This window comes from Ciconia boyciana, chromosome 3 (assembly GCF_034638445.1).
Source record: "Ciconia boyciana chromosome 3, ASM3463844v1, whole genome shotgun sequence".
Classification (NCBI taxonomy): domain Eukaryota; kingdom Metazoa; phylum Chordata; class Aves; order Ciconiiformes; family Ciconiidae; genus Ciconia; species Ciconia boyciana.
In genome coordinates, this window is record NC_132936.1 from 24,713,462 (window position 1) to 24,728,531 (window position 15,070).

Here is a 15,070-nt window from a genome sequence, read left to right on the forward strand (position 1 = left end):
ATACTCTTTAAATTTAAAAGGGGATTTGACATTTAAAGAAGCACAATAAACATGGCTTTAATTTTCTTTTCAACCTATTGAAGAAACATGATATTGTTATTGCAACACAAGCTGGTTAAGACCAAAAGACCAGTGATTAAGACCACTGAAGTCATCTTCAGTAACCTCTTAAGCACTATATAATTTTAATATCCTAGGAGGCCTTAAGAATAGCAGGTGAGTCCTAAACATAATATGACATTCAGACATTCAAACTCCAAACTGATCTCCTCAGTACTGCAATTCTAAACAGAAAATATTTGCCATATGATGTGTAACCTTGTAGCCCAGTAATACAGTATTGCCTTTGCTAGTAACAGGGCACAGACTTTGTACTGAGTTTGCAAGTTGTCAAGACCAAGGTTTGTCAGGTTTTTGTTGTCTCAACATTTTTGTCCTGTCTGCAGCTTTTTTACTTTGTTTATCTTTAACATATTTTTTTCTTCTCATGAGGTGGGTATGCCTAATTTGTTTTACTTTTGAATTATGTTTGTAATTTTCTATTATCTTTTTACGGTACAATCATAGCTCTATATAGGTACTTGTAACAAGTAATTATTCTGTGTAGAATAAGATATTTAGGACTCTAGTATGGTGACATGTAGACAAACACAGGCCTGGTATAACAGCAGAGGCCTTGAGAGGTGGGGACACATGACACACTGTGGAGGAGTATGGGCATAGTACGGTAAGAGGGTGACAATCTGTGCGTCGTCTAAAGCTATACACAACTCACCAGTGGTCAGTTAAAAAATTGTAACTCGGAGCTGGGCAAAAATAGTTTTCAGGCTTAAGTAAAAGGGCAAAGAAATAGTAACTACATGTAAAATGGACTATATATAGTAGAAATATGTGTAACTTGAACTTCACCACCAGCAGGGTGCAAAAATGTGTTAACAAACAAAAATAATCCTAAGTGGATCCTAGAGTGAGGAAGAAATCATCAATATCACACTCTTCCTGTTGAAGGACTCTAGCTGCTGATGACCTGCTGTATCTCCCCCAACATGCAAACACCAAACTGAAGCCATTGATCTTGGGTTCCCAAGGAGCAATGGAAGCATGACTGTAGCACCAGGGAAAAGGTTAGATAATGGGAAGTGTGTGTATAACAATTCTAACGGGACTGTTTTTCTGTATAGTAGCTTTCACTTATTCTGCTTTTTTCTTCTTTTTTTCCTATAACCATTTAATCTGCAATAGTAATTCTTCTATTAAACTGCTAACATTTAAGTTATACTAACAGTAAATTCTTGGCTAGACATATAAAGTGTGGGGTTTTTACCCATAACAAGATTTTGACCATAACAGGTTGTACTTTGTGTTCTGATTACAAGGGAACTTGTTGACATTCTTTTAGCTATGGTTAATTTTAACAATATATAGTATATATGAACATCCAAAGAGATCAGCTTTAAAACAGCATGACATATGGGACATTCAGGCTGCCAAATTACACAGAATGATGTCAAAAAACTGAAAATTTCACAGGGGGCCACAGGGGAAATCTATCAGTGATAATTGTGGCTTATGTTGTAATAATTAACAACACCCAGAGCCCAAAGGCATAGTTTAAGCTCTCCAGTGAACTAAGTGGTGTTCAGAAAAAAATCAAGCAAAAAGATCTTTTGAACTAAGAAGAAGAAATTGATACAAGAAAACAAGAGGAACATAAAACAGCAATATCACTCAGAATTTACTTCAACTTTCAGTCACTTTGGCCGATATACTTAACTCATAATGGCTATTGCAAATCTCCTATGGACATCCATATTCTCTGCCCCCAGCTACCTTGATGACCCCTGTATATCTGCTGCTTTCAACCATCACTGCAACCTACTGTACTACTGTTTACTTTTTCTGCCGCCTCAAGAGTCTCACTGAGTGAGTGGCAGCAGCTGCATGGGGCTGGAGGAAATTGGGAAGAGGGGATCTGGGAACTGAGATGTTTTGGTAAAGCTCTGTGGTCATCTGACATTGTGAAAGTTAAAGGCAGAGGTTCAAGTGTGAAAATAAAGCTATCAATCAGCTGTGTTTGACTGGGTAGGAAGGCTATAACTGGAGAAAAGAAAGAAAGAACATTTGACACAAAAGTACTGGGTTTAAGAGCCCAGGGGAAGAACACTCATGACAGACTATGGAATGAGACAAGAAATAGGAAGGGAGGGATTGGAGGCTAAGAGCTGGTGATGGCCATGAGTTGGTGGGGCTTGTCGAGAGGGCTTTAAACTAGGTTTGAAGGGGGAAGGGGACGTAACCAGGCTCACTAGAGAGGAGCCTAAGGGTGGCATGCCAATGTTGGGAGAGAAATGGATAGCCCAGCTCAAGTGCATCTACACCAATGCATGCAGCATGGGCAACAAACAGGAGGCGCTGGAAGCCATTGTGCAGCAGGATAGCTATGACTTAGTTGCCATCACAGAAATGTGATGGGACTCTCCGGACTCTGGACACTCCAGACTCTCATGACTGGAGTGCTGCAATGGATGGCTATAAATTCTTCAGAAGGGATAGGCAAAGAAGGAGAGGTGGTGAAGTGGCTCTGTATGTTAGGGGGTGTTTTGATTGTGTAGAACTCAGCAATTATGATGATAAGGTCAAGTGCTTATGGGTAAGGATGAGGGGAAAGCCAACAAAGCAAATATCCTGCTGGGTGTCTGTTATAGACCACCCAACCAGGATGAAGAGACAGATAAAGCATTCTATAAACAGCTGGCAGGAGTCTCACAATCGCTAGCCCTTGTTCTCATGGGGGACTTCAACTTACCGGACATCTGCTGGAAATACAACACAGCAGAGAGGCAACAGTCTAGGAGGTTCCTGGAATGTGTGGAAAATAACTTCCTAACACAGCTGGTAAGTGGAGGTTACCAGGGGAGGTGCCTCGCTTGACCTCCTGTTTACAAACAGAGGAGGACTGGTGGGAGACGTGGTGGTTGGAGGCCATCTTGGGCTTAGCAACCATGACATGATAGAGTTCTCGATTCAGGGCGAAGTAAGGGTGGTGAGCAAAACCACTACCATGGACTTCGGAGGACAGCCTTTGGCCTGTTCAGGACACTGGTTGAGAGAGTCCCTGGGGAGACAGTCCTGAAGGGCAAAGGGGTCCAGGAAGGCTGGGCATTCTTTAAGAAGGAAGTCTTAAAGGCACAGGAGCAGGCTGTCCCCATGTGCCATAAGACAAACCGGCAGGGAAGACGACCGGCCTGGCTGAACAGGGAGCTTTTGCTGGTACTCAGGAAAAAAAGGAGAGTTTACCAGTTTTGGAAGAAGGACCAGGCAACTCAAGAAGAGTACAGGGATCTTGTCAAGTCAAGCAGAAAGAAGATAAGAAAGGCAAAAGCCCAGCTAGAAATCAAGCTGGCCACTGTTGTAAGAGATAATTTTAAAAGTTTTAACAAATACATTAACAACAAAAAGAGAGGCAAGGAGAATCCCCCTCCTTTATTGGATGGGGGGGGGGGGGGGGAACTTTGCCACCAAGGATGAGGAAAAGGCTGAGGTACTTAATGCCTTATTTGCCTCAGACTTTAATAGTCAGACCAGTTATCCCCAGGCAATTCAGCCCCCTGAGCAGGAAGACAGGGACAGAGAGCAGAATAAACCCCCCATAATCCAGGAGAAAACAGTTAATGACCTGCTACACCACCTGGACACTCACAAGTCTATGGGGCTGGATGGGATCCACCCAAGGGTACTGAGGGAGCTGGTGGAGGAGCTTGCCAAGCCACTCTCCATCATTTATCAGCAGTCCTGGTTAACAGGGGAGGTCCCAGATGACTGGAGGCTTGCCCATGTGATGCACATCTACAAGAAGGGCTGGAAGGAGGATCCGGGGAACTACAGGCCTGTCAGCCTGACCTCGGTACTGGAGAAAATTATGGAGCAGTTCATCTTGAGTGCACTCAACAGGCAAGTGCAGGCCAACCAGGGGATCAGGCCTAGCCAGCATGGGTTCATGAAAGGCAGGTCCTGCTTGACCAACCAGATCTCCTTCTATGACCAGGTGACCCGCCTAGTGGATGAGAGAAACGCTGTAGATGTTGTCTACCTGGACTTCAGTAAAGCCTTTGACACTGTCTCCCACAGCATTCTCCTAGAGAAACTGGCTGCTCATGGCTTAGGCGGGTGTACTCTTCACTGGGTAAAAAACTGGCTGGATGGCTGAGCCCAGAGAGTTGTGGTGAACGGAGTTAAATCCAGTTGGCAGCCGGTCACAAGTGGTGTTCCCCAGGGCTCATTTTTGGGGCCAGTCTTGTTTAATAACTTTATCAGTGATCTGGATGAGGGGATTGAGTGAGGGGATTGAGTGATTCAGTATGTTTGCAGATGACACCAAGTTGGGTAGGAGTGTTGATCTGCTTGAGGGTAGGAAGGCTCTGCAGAGGGATCTGGACAGGCTGGACCAATGGGCCAAGGTCAATTGTATGAGGTTTAACAAGGCCAAGTGCCAGGTCCTGCACTTGGGTCACAACAACCCCATGCAATGCTACAGGCTTGGGGAAGAGTGGCTGGAAAGCTGCCCAGAGGAAAAGGACCTGGGGGTGGTGGTTGACAGCCGCCTGAACATGAGCTGGCAGTGTGCCCAGGTGGCCAAGAAGGCCAACAGCATCCTGGCTTGTATCAGAAATAGTGTGGCCAGCAGGACTAGGGAAGTGATCGTGCCCCTGTACTTGGCACTGGTGAGACCGCACCTCGAATACTGTGTTCAGTTTTGGGCCCTTCACTACAAGAAGGACACTGAGTTGCTGGAGTGTGTCCAAAGAAGGGCAACGAAGCTGGTAAAGGGTCTGGATAACAAGTCTTATGAGGAGCAGCTGAGGGAACTGGGATTGTTTATTCTGGAGAAGCAGAGGCTGAAGGGAGACCTTATTGCTCTCTACAACTACCTGAAAGGAGGTTGTAGTGCAGTGAGTGTTGGTCTCTTCTCCCAAGTAACTAGTGATAGGACGAGAGGAAATGGCCTCAAGTTGCATCAGGAGAGGTTTAGATTGGAAATTAGGAAAAATTTCTTTACTGAAAGGGTGGTCAAGCATTGGAACAGGCTGCCCAGAGAGGTGGTGGAGTCACCATCCCTGGAAGAGTTCAAAAAATGTGGAGATGTGGCACTTCAGGACATGGTTTAGTGGGCATGGAGGTGTTGGGTTGGCGGTTGGACTAGATGATCCTAGAGGTCTTTTCCAACCTTAATGATTCTATGATTCTATTCTATGGAAATGAGAGAAAGAGAAGGACCTGGTAGGTTATTAGAAGTGGCATGAAAAAGATGGATGTATCAGAGACTGAGATTACGTTCAGAATAAAATGTGATGCAAGGGAAGCATATGTATGATTCAGGGAAAGGAACTGGAAAGAAAAATATATAAAATCAATTGGAATTGTCTAGTGAGAGACAGGGAAGTAGAAGATCATGGACTGAAGCAAGGAAGAAAGAGGATAATGAATTAGGGGCAACATTGTAAACAGGAAGCAAGGGAAATTAAGATGGGAAGCTAGAAGGGAGAGAAAGATTGACAAGAGCTGGATAAAGAACTATTTTATATTGTCTACCAGAGACGCACTAAAAGTAGACTGTGATTTGTAGGGTGGGGTGGAACAAGGATGGAGATCAGACAGAAAGGTTGGGGAGCACAGCTAGACTGGCTTGGCAGAATTATTTTGACCAAAATGAGTGTGAGGATTCGGACAAACTAGGTATGGTGAGTGGGAGTACATGATAAGTGAGAGGTGAATTCCTTGAAGTACAACGAATAGTTCGACAGAGGGCAGTACAGAAACGATCCCACATATCAGAAAGAGGCTGTGCCCACAGGTTACCAAGCTTTACAATTCCATGACTGTTAACATTATCTCGGAAACCCATAATAATGCACATTGTCTTTCATTGAGCTGACCAAAAAGTGGAGGAAATCTACTACTCTGGTTGCAACAGATATCTGTGTAGATGTAAAATTTTTAGTATGGCTGATAAAACAATGTTTACCATCATAGCCCCCCCATGGCAGAATACCTGGGATTTTCTGTTTGCTTTCTCATGAACCTTATTAGGTACTTACAAAATAATTGAAAACAACATATCAACAAGAAAAAAACCAAGAACATCATTAGGCTGAAAAGAATTCAGAAGTTAGGAAATTATGGAATTTAAGTCTACATACAAATTTCAGTTCATTTATACATATGCATGTCATTATTATACAGTCTGTAAACTGATGATCATACTCTGGTTTTGCATAGGATGTCTACTTTAAAGCATATAGGGAATGGACACTACTTATTCTTTCAGTATTTATGCTTTTTTTTTAAAAAAAAAAAAATTCTAATTGTTTAAGATGAGTTTCCAGGCCTTATTAGCTTCAGTTACTCAGACACCATTTCAAGATATAATCTGTGTGGGTTTTTTTATGACTGTCCATGTGTTATCTGGATATTACATGAATATTAACTAACTTACTTTCACAAAATTATATTAAAGCAAGAATCATTTTCATTTTATCACCATTTTAGAAATAAAGACTTCAAATACAGACAAGAAATTAAAAATGTGAAAATTTTGACTATTTTGATAACTTTGATCTGATTTTTCCAGCCTAGTGTTATATGTTCAAAGACAATCCACACTGACTTCAATTGCAGCACTATGCAATTTCTGTAATTACATTTAAAAGTATGATACCAAACAAGCTCATTCCAATTTCTGAGTACTTCATTTTGTGATATGAATCATATATGTTTGGATAACTTATGTTTAAAATAGTTATTTAACACCAGCTCCACCTCCTACTCTTACAGAAATGTTTATTAATAACAACATTTTAAAGTAGTGGCAGTAGGCAGTTGGTATGTCAGAAGCCAGCAACAACGCTGCAGGCAAGCAGCGCCTGTAATCCTCATCCATGTAAAAGCCCTACCAAAACTCAGTATTTTGTGCTGCAAAGGCAGCGAAATATGGATAGAAAAGGCTGATACTCAAACAATTTATTACATCTAGGCTATACATAGCATGAAAACAAGGAAAGCATTTGAAGCAAATTATTTAAAATTCTGAAGACGGATTTTTATTTTACAACTCTGAAAAATCTTGTGAAGACTCTAACACTTGTTGAGACAGTGAAGGAATATTGATAAGACTCCATACAATTCCCTTCTTAATCTACAGTTTAGTAACTTTTACTCTGTTCTTTAAACTGAACTCCCTTCAAAGTCCAGGATGCAGCATACACAACATCTTCTAGGATCAGAAACTGACAAATTAACTGAAGAATCACATACAAGGCAACAAACAAGAAAATGTCTGAAGATCTGGAGGGTAAGCAAATGCTTGAAGAATGTCAGACTGAAAACTACAGCCACTGTCAGCTGAGTGAAAAGTCTGGACTTAAGCAAGAATCTCTACAGAGTAGTCATAAAATATTGCAGTCTTGTATCAAGGACCACTGGGATAAAATGCTGTTTTTCTCCCAGCCAGTTTCTGAGAGGATCTGTCCTGGAACTTCATGAGGCTTAGCTGCTATAGGTGCAATGACACAGGAGTGCTCTCTTCTAGAAATGACAATGTTTTACCATGAAACATGATAAATTTCTATGAAGCTGTTCCAGTGACCTGAAGTAGTTTTACATTTACAGATTTAATTTACTTTTCCAAGTGACATAGCATCCACATTCTTTCAAGGCCTCTTAAACATCAGTGTTTTTTGCAAGGCAACATACTGAACATTTATAAGCTCACTTATAATCACAACGTCCATTTGTCACTTGCAACTGAAGACCACAGGGTAGTAACCACCTGGCTAAATCACACATCACTAGTCAACTGATGTGTGGACAGCAGCACAGATAAACACTGATTTTGCATTTGCAGGACCATATTTTTCCTTTCACAAAGCATATTCTCTTAAGAGCTGGAACATTTAAACATTTCTGCTGAGATTTTCCAAAGCTGTTTGAGGCACTCTAAGGGAAGATCAATTAAATAATTCCCAATTACAAATTAAAATTATTTGAAACTGGATGTCCAGCCCCCCCAGATGATTTTGTAAATCTCAGTCTTACAGTGAATGATATGACATTTTCTCTAAGAATTTATCTTAGCAAAGGACTTAATTTCCCAGCAGTATCTTTGACCAATAGTCCAAAAACTTATATGAAAAAGATACTTATAACTATTCACTGCAACACTGTCCTATGATTGAAATTATAAATAAACAAAAAGCCTTCCTTCAAATCCCATGTTGCCTTTGTTTAGCTTCTATGTTAGATTTTTTAGACAGATAAAAAGTCACAGCTTAGTCCACTGCTTCTTTCTAACTTTCCCTTTTGGATACTTACTTGTTGTCATCACCATATTACTAGGGGATCTTATGTCCTTTGTGCTGCTATTCTTGAAATATCCAGTGAGGCAGAGGTTTACTGTCATTCTCACTTTAGACATTCTCACTTTATAGATAAGAAATCAGACACTGGCTTAAGTGATTAGGTAAAGTCACACAAGAAAACTAAACATACCTCTTCTGATTACTGAAACAGTTCCTTAATTAATGGACCATCCATTCCATGTGTTATTTTTCACTTTAAAATGTACAGAATCAAAAAGGAGAACAATACTCAACAAAGCAACAAAAAAGGGTCAGGTTGTCATTCTTTTTCTTTTGCAGTTTATCTTAAATTTAAACATGTAAACAGTATGAAAACAGCAAGGTAAATTTGCAAAGGTCTATTCCCTCTTTAGTGATATAATTGTGAATGTCTGCTTTTTCAAAAATTAAATATCTGACTAAATAACCTGCTATTTATAGTACAGATGTTCTTACTGATGGTTCAACATTTATAAATGATCCTGTTTATATTGCTCTTGATTCAAAGTACTGTATAAACCTCCATTGTGTGACTTCCCTGCTGTATTTACTGTAGCAAATCACCACCTAAAAGTTTAGGAACCACAGAAGAAACAATTATAACAAGTCTGATTAACTTCTTCATAAAACTCCCTTGTCACTTCTAACCAGCTACTGGAAAATGTAAAGACAAAACCAAGCCAATCAATAGCCTTTTCTTTTAACTTGAAATAGAGAGGAAATAGGAACAGTTGTTTCACAGGTACAAAGCTTAAAAATAAGATTAAACGAATGGTGAAGAATTAAGCTTCTTGCAATAACAGATGAGGTTACAAGAGCAGAATAAAGCTAAAATAGAGATCTATGGTGGAGTTTTTAATATATATATCTACAGTTCTACTGGCAGCCAATTACAAATTAGCGAAGTAACCACTTGCCTTATTTACTCTTGAATGACTAACCAAAAGTTAAACAAAAGCCTGTAAATGTTATAGAGGCAATGTGAACTTGCAAAGTAGCAAGCTAAGTTCTGCTTCCCAAATAACTGTGCCTCCAGCAGGTGTGCCAAGTACTGTAGTGCACTTTCATTCCTTCCACCACTACCTAAAAAAAATCATCCACCTCTTCTTTGTTATGCTTTTATGCTAGCTTGCTTGGGTAGGATTGTGCATGCAGGGTTATAAATTATTGAGGGAAAACAAAGCCAAGAAGCAGGTTCTGCAGGTATCTTTCAAAACAATTTCAAGGTTTCATCTCTTACAGATTGAGTTTCCTAGCCTGGGCTCAGCAGGTTCCATTTTCTGCACTCACAGATCTTCCCCATTTGTAATAAACTGCATAGTTTTGGTGGAACCCAGCTGCACCAGGAAGTCAAGTTCAAGCACTACAAAACAACAAGCAAGCATTAAAAAAGAAAAAAAAGTATTTCATGATGCAATATCTTTTCCTTATATTTTTGGCATCCATTTTAGTGATTTTACCATGCTACATACCTTTCAAAGAAAAAAAATGATTCTTTCCCTAGAGCTGCAAGAAATTTTAAATTATTCTTCCCCTCCAAGTTTCACTATACTATACAGATATTCACTTGATTAAGGAAGAGATCATTTAATATCTAGGTGTTTAAATCTAGGAAATTCATTATTTAGATTAAAATTATGCTAGTGCCTCTATAATATTCAAAGTCCTTAAAAGAATACCCCTCTGCTGTAATTTTCTACTAAGATTTATCGAAAAGCCTTAAACCACAAGATAGAAAACATAAAAGTAACATTAGACAAATAGCTTACACAAGTAAGCTCTTATGCTAAAGGCAATATTAAGCATTCCTCTGAAAGCTTCTAGCACTTTTTAAAAATGGAGAAAATTTGTATCTACAAATAAAATCTAGTTGTCACAAAACTACAATTTGCAAAATTTTGTGCACAGGCATAGCTGGAGAAGGGGAGGGTTGTGGGAGGGCTGTAATTCATTTCAGTAGGGTCTTCATTATGAGGAAGCCTGCTGGCTCAGTCACAGCTGCCACAGTATCAACAGCCTTTTTGGGATCTTGTATTTTTCCTACTTTCATGATGTTGCTTTCCCTCATTAAGATTCAAATCTAATTGTTTATGCTGCCGCTCACTGTTACTCTTCTTTCATGCTGATTATTTCCATTGAATCTTATGTAAAATGTACAGGAGTTTAGAGAAAAATGCAGGCACTGACTGTTAGTGAAGCAGAAAAAGCAAAACAGTTGTTTGTTCCTAAAACATAGCCATAAGGATTGTATCTCTCTCTCCCATCTCCCATAATAATTGATGAATTGAGCCTAGCAATTAGACAGATCACTTCTACTGCAAAATATGTTTTGCATACATGCAAATGTGTAAAATAATTTCACTTTCCTCAAAAATCAGTCTCATTAATAATTTGATACTTACAAAATAAATCCTTTACATGAACTCCATTCTTGCAACACTGATATTACTTCCTCACTTTAAATTCATGACAGAAGGCCCACTCCCTTCACTGCCACACATCTGAGGGTTATCACGCGACAGATTCTCTTTGTTCCTTCTTCCACGCTCTCATTCCATCTATTAGGTCCTGCAATTGCCTTTTGCTGCAAATGAATCTCCAGTACGCTTGAAAACAACTTCTCTTTCCCCCGTCCCTCGGTTTTAGTTTGTCTGTAGTAATACTCTGCAGGCTGCTTACATGGTAGAGATAATGCTTTTACTAACTGTTTTGGTTTTTTTTTCCTGACTGCTCATAGTTCTGCTCATAGTTCTTAAGTCCCCAAAACAATGATAATTTGATCTTCTGTTTCAGTAACACGAGAAACTTTCCAGAGGTTAGACAGCCAGTGCATGGATGGTACAGGAAAGGAGTGAGCTCTGTGAAAATCATCTCCCTAAGTGGCATTTAGCATGACTAAATGGGACATACCTGGTGCTTGATAAAACATTCTTCTACAACATTTTTAGTATTCCTTTCTCTACTTAATTTATATTGACAATTATTAGCCACCAAAATTAACACACAACCTTTACATTGTGTATCAACTCCAAACACAGAAAAAGCAAATGTTAACAACAGACAGTAATTATCACCTCTCTGTCTCTCACTATTTATATCACGTAAATGATCCCTAAGCCAAGTCTTTTAGGAGCAATGTGTCTGCAGAGGTATGTGTGAAAACATCTTATATGGGCTGCAAACAGAGTAAGCGTCAATATGTCTACACATAGCGTATAATCCAGTATTGCAATACTGGTAACTGATTTTTTCCTTTATAAGGGACATAATTTTTAACACTATTTAGATAGGCTATTTATGTATTTTCATATCACCACAACACTGGATTCACACACAGCCTGTTGAAGAAGGGATTTTTTCCCCCATGTTTTCCATTTATTTGTACATGAAGAAAAGCATAGTAATAAGTTATGAACTGCAACTCAAGGAAATTGTAAACCTAATAATTATGTACTGAATTGCAGTTGGAGTACCACACACCATTTCAGGATCAAAAATTCTCACTCTTGAATACTTCTGTGTAAATATAAGGGCTATCCCTCCCACTACATTTCAAAGGCCTTGCTCCAGGACTCATAAGACAAGACAGAAGGTTGCAGAGAGAAGTGTTCATTGAAGAAGTATTAATCTGGAGATCTTTGGCAAACTGGGAAAAAACGGAGAGTCCAAGTCCTGTGCTTACTTTGAACTTGCAATAGAATGATTAGACATCCTCAAAATGTACATTATAATAAATTATTGTCTTCAGAGAAACAGACATTATATTAGAAATCCTAATTTGATGCTAAATAGTATATAGAATCATAGAATATCTCAAGTTGGAAGGGACCAATAAGGATCATGAAGTCCAACTCCTTGCTCCTTGCAGGACTACGTAAAACTAAACCATATGACTAAGAGCATCGTCTAGATGCTCCTTGAACTCTGTCAGGCTTGGTGCCGTGACCACTTCCCTGGGGAGCCTGTTCCAGTGACCGACCACCCTCCCAGTGAAGGACCTTTTCCTAATGTGCAATCTGAACTTCCCCTGACGCAGCTTCATTCCACTTGCTCGTGTCTTATCGCTGGTCACCACAGGGAGGAGGTCAGCACCTCCCCCTTCGCTGTCCCCCTTGAGGAAGTTGTAGACTGTGATGAGGTCACCCCTCAGCCTTCTCTTCTCCAAGATGAACAAACCAAGTGGCCTCAGCTGCTCCTCGTAAATCTTGCTCTCGAAACCTTTCACCATCTTGGTCGCCCTCCTCTGGACACACTGTAATAGTTTGATGTCCTTCTTATATTGAGGCACCCAAAACTGCACACAGTACTCAAGGTGGGGCCGCAGCAGTGCCGTGTAGAGTGGGACAATCACCTCCCTCGGCCGGCTAGCTATGCTGTGCTTGATGCACCCCAGGACACGGTTGGCCCTTTTGGTGGTAAGGGCGCACTGTTGACTCATATTCAACTTGCCATCAACCCAAACCCTCAGATCTCTTTCTGCAGGGCCTCTCTCCAGCCTCTTGTCCCCAGTTTGTATGTATAACCAGGACTGCCTCATCCCAGGTGGAGAATCCAGCACTTGTTCTTGTTAAATTTCGTATGGTTGGTGATTGCCCAGCTCTCTAGTCTATCCATATCCCTCTGTAAGGCCTCTCTACCTTTGAGGGAGTCCACGGCTCCTCCTAGTTTAGTATCATTGGCAAACTTACTTAATGTACATTTGAGTGCTGTGTCCAGATAATTTCTAAAAACAATAAAGAGCACTGGCCCTAACGTTGAGCCCTGGGGGACCCCAGTGGTGACTGGCCACCAGCCTGATATAACCCCATTTACTATAACCCTTTGAGCCTGACCCATCAGCCAATTGCTCACCCAATGTATTATGGACTTGTCTAGCTGTGTGCTGGACAGTTTATCCAGAAGGATATTGTGAGGGACAGTATCAAAAGCTTTGCTAAAATCCAAACCCACCGCATCTACTGGCTTTCTTTGGTCAACTAGATGAGTGACCTTGTCATAAAAGGAAATTAAGTTGGTTAAGCAGGACTTTCCCCTCATGAACCCATGCTGGCTATGACCAATGACTGCATTGTCTCTCAAGTGTTTTTCAATAACTCCCAGAATAACCTTCTCCATAATTCTACCAGGCACTGAAGTGAGACTGTCAGGCCTGTAATTACCAGGGTCTTCCTTCTTTCCCTTCTTGAAAATTGGGACAATATTTGCCAGCTTCCAGTTGACTGGGACCTCTCCAGACTCCCAAGACCATTGAAAAAGAGGTCCCACGATGACATCGGCCAGCTCTTTCAGTACCCTGGGATGAATCCCACCAGGTTCCATAGATTTATGCGCATCCAGCTGGAACAGCAAGTCTCGAACAAGTTCAGGGTTGGCTGGGAGTTTATCATCTCCCCAGTCATGGTCTTCCAACACAGGGGTCCAGAGGTCCCAGGGCCCATCATCCGTGTTGAAGACAGAGGCAAAGAAGGTATTAAATGTCTCCGCTTTGTCTACGTCCCTATTTGTGAAGTAACTGACCTCATGAAGCAATGGACCAATGTTATCTCTGATCCCCCTTTTGCTGTTAACATATTTTAAAAAGTCCTTTTTGTTGTCCTTCACAGTTGTGGCCAGCTTGAACTCTAATCGAGCTTTGGCCGCACAAATTTTCTCCATACAATGGTGAACAGCATCTCTGTAGTCCTCCTGTGTCACCTGTCCTTGCTTCCAACGTCCATACACTTTCCTTTTCTTTTTAAGTTCTAGAAGAAGATCCCTGCTTAGCTGAGCTAGCCTTCTGCACTGCTTGCTTGACTTCTGACACTTTGGCATTGCCTGCTCCTGCACTCTTAAGAGATGGCTCTTAAAAAGTGACCAGCATTCACAGACCTCAATACCTTCAAAAGCAGATTTCCATGGGACCTTACTAACTAGCTCCCAAAGTCTGCTCTCCCCATATCCAAGGTTGAAGTTCAGCAGCCCAAAGTCTGCTCTCCCCATATCCAAGGTTGAAGTTTTGCTGGCAGTTTTTCTCCTATCACCAATGATTTGAAACTCAACTACTTTGTGGTCACAGTGACTAAGACAGCCACCAATCACCACTTCACCCACGAGTCCCTCTCTGTTTACAAACAACAAATCTAGGAGGGTACCTTTCCTAGTCAGCTCCCTTAGTACCTGCACCAAGAAGTTATCTTCAACAGGCTTCTTCAACATGCTTCAGAAATTTCCTGGACCTGTTTGTGTCCACTGTATGATATTCCCAGTTGATGTCTGGGAAGTTAAAATCACCCATAAGGACAAGGGCAGTTGATCTAGAGATATCCCTTAATTCCTTGTAGAATAATTCATCGGTTTTATCGTCCTGCCTGGGTGGCCGATAGTAGACTCCCACAACAACATCCGCTTTATTTGCTTTCCCCTTCATCCTTACCCAGAGGCTGTCAACAGTGTAATCACCAACTGTCAGCGCCATACAATCCAACCCCTCCCTTACATACAGCACCACCCCCCTGCCTCACCTGCCCTGCCTATCCCTCCTGAAGAGCCTATAACCATCCATCACAGCACCTCAGCCACAGGACTCATCCCACCAGGTTTCGCTTATGCCAATGATGTCATAGCTCTGGGACTGGGCCAAAGCTTTGAGCTCCTCTTGCTTATGCCTCATGCTGCGCACATTAGTATAAAGGCATTTC

General features: G+C 41.0%; 1 protein-coding gene across 1 annotated transcript in view; it reads right to left on the reverse strand.

Annotated features, from left to right (window-relative positions):
• The window catches only part of CSMD1 (CUB and Sushi multiple domains 1), a 1,308,402-nt gene that overhangs the window by 103,760 nt on the left and 1,189,572 nt on the right, over nt 1-15,070 (reverse strand). The window lies entirely within an intron of this gene.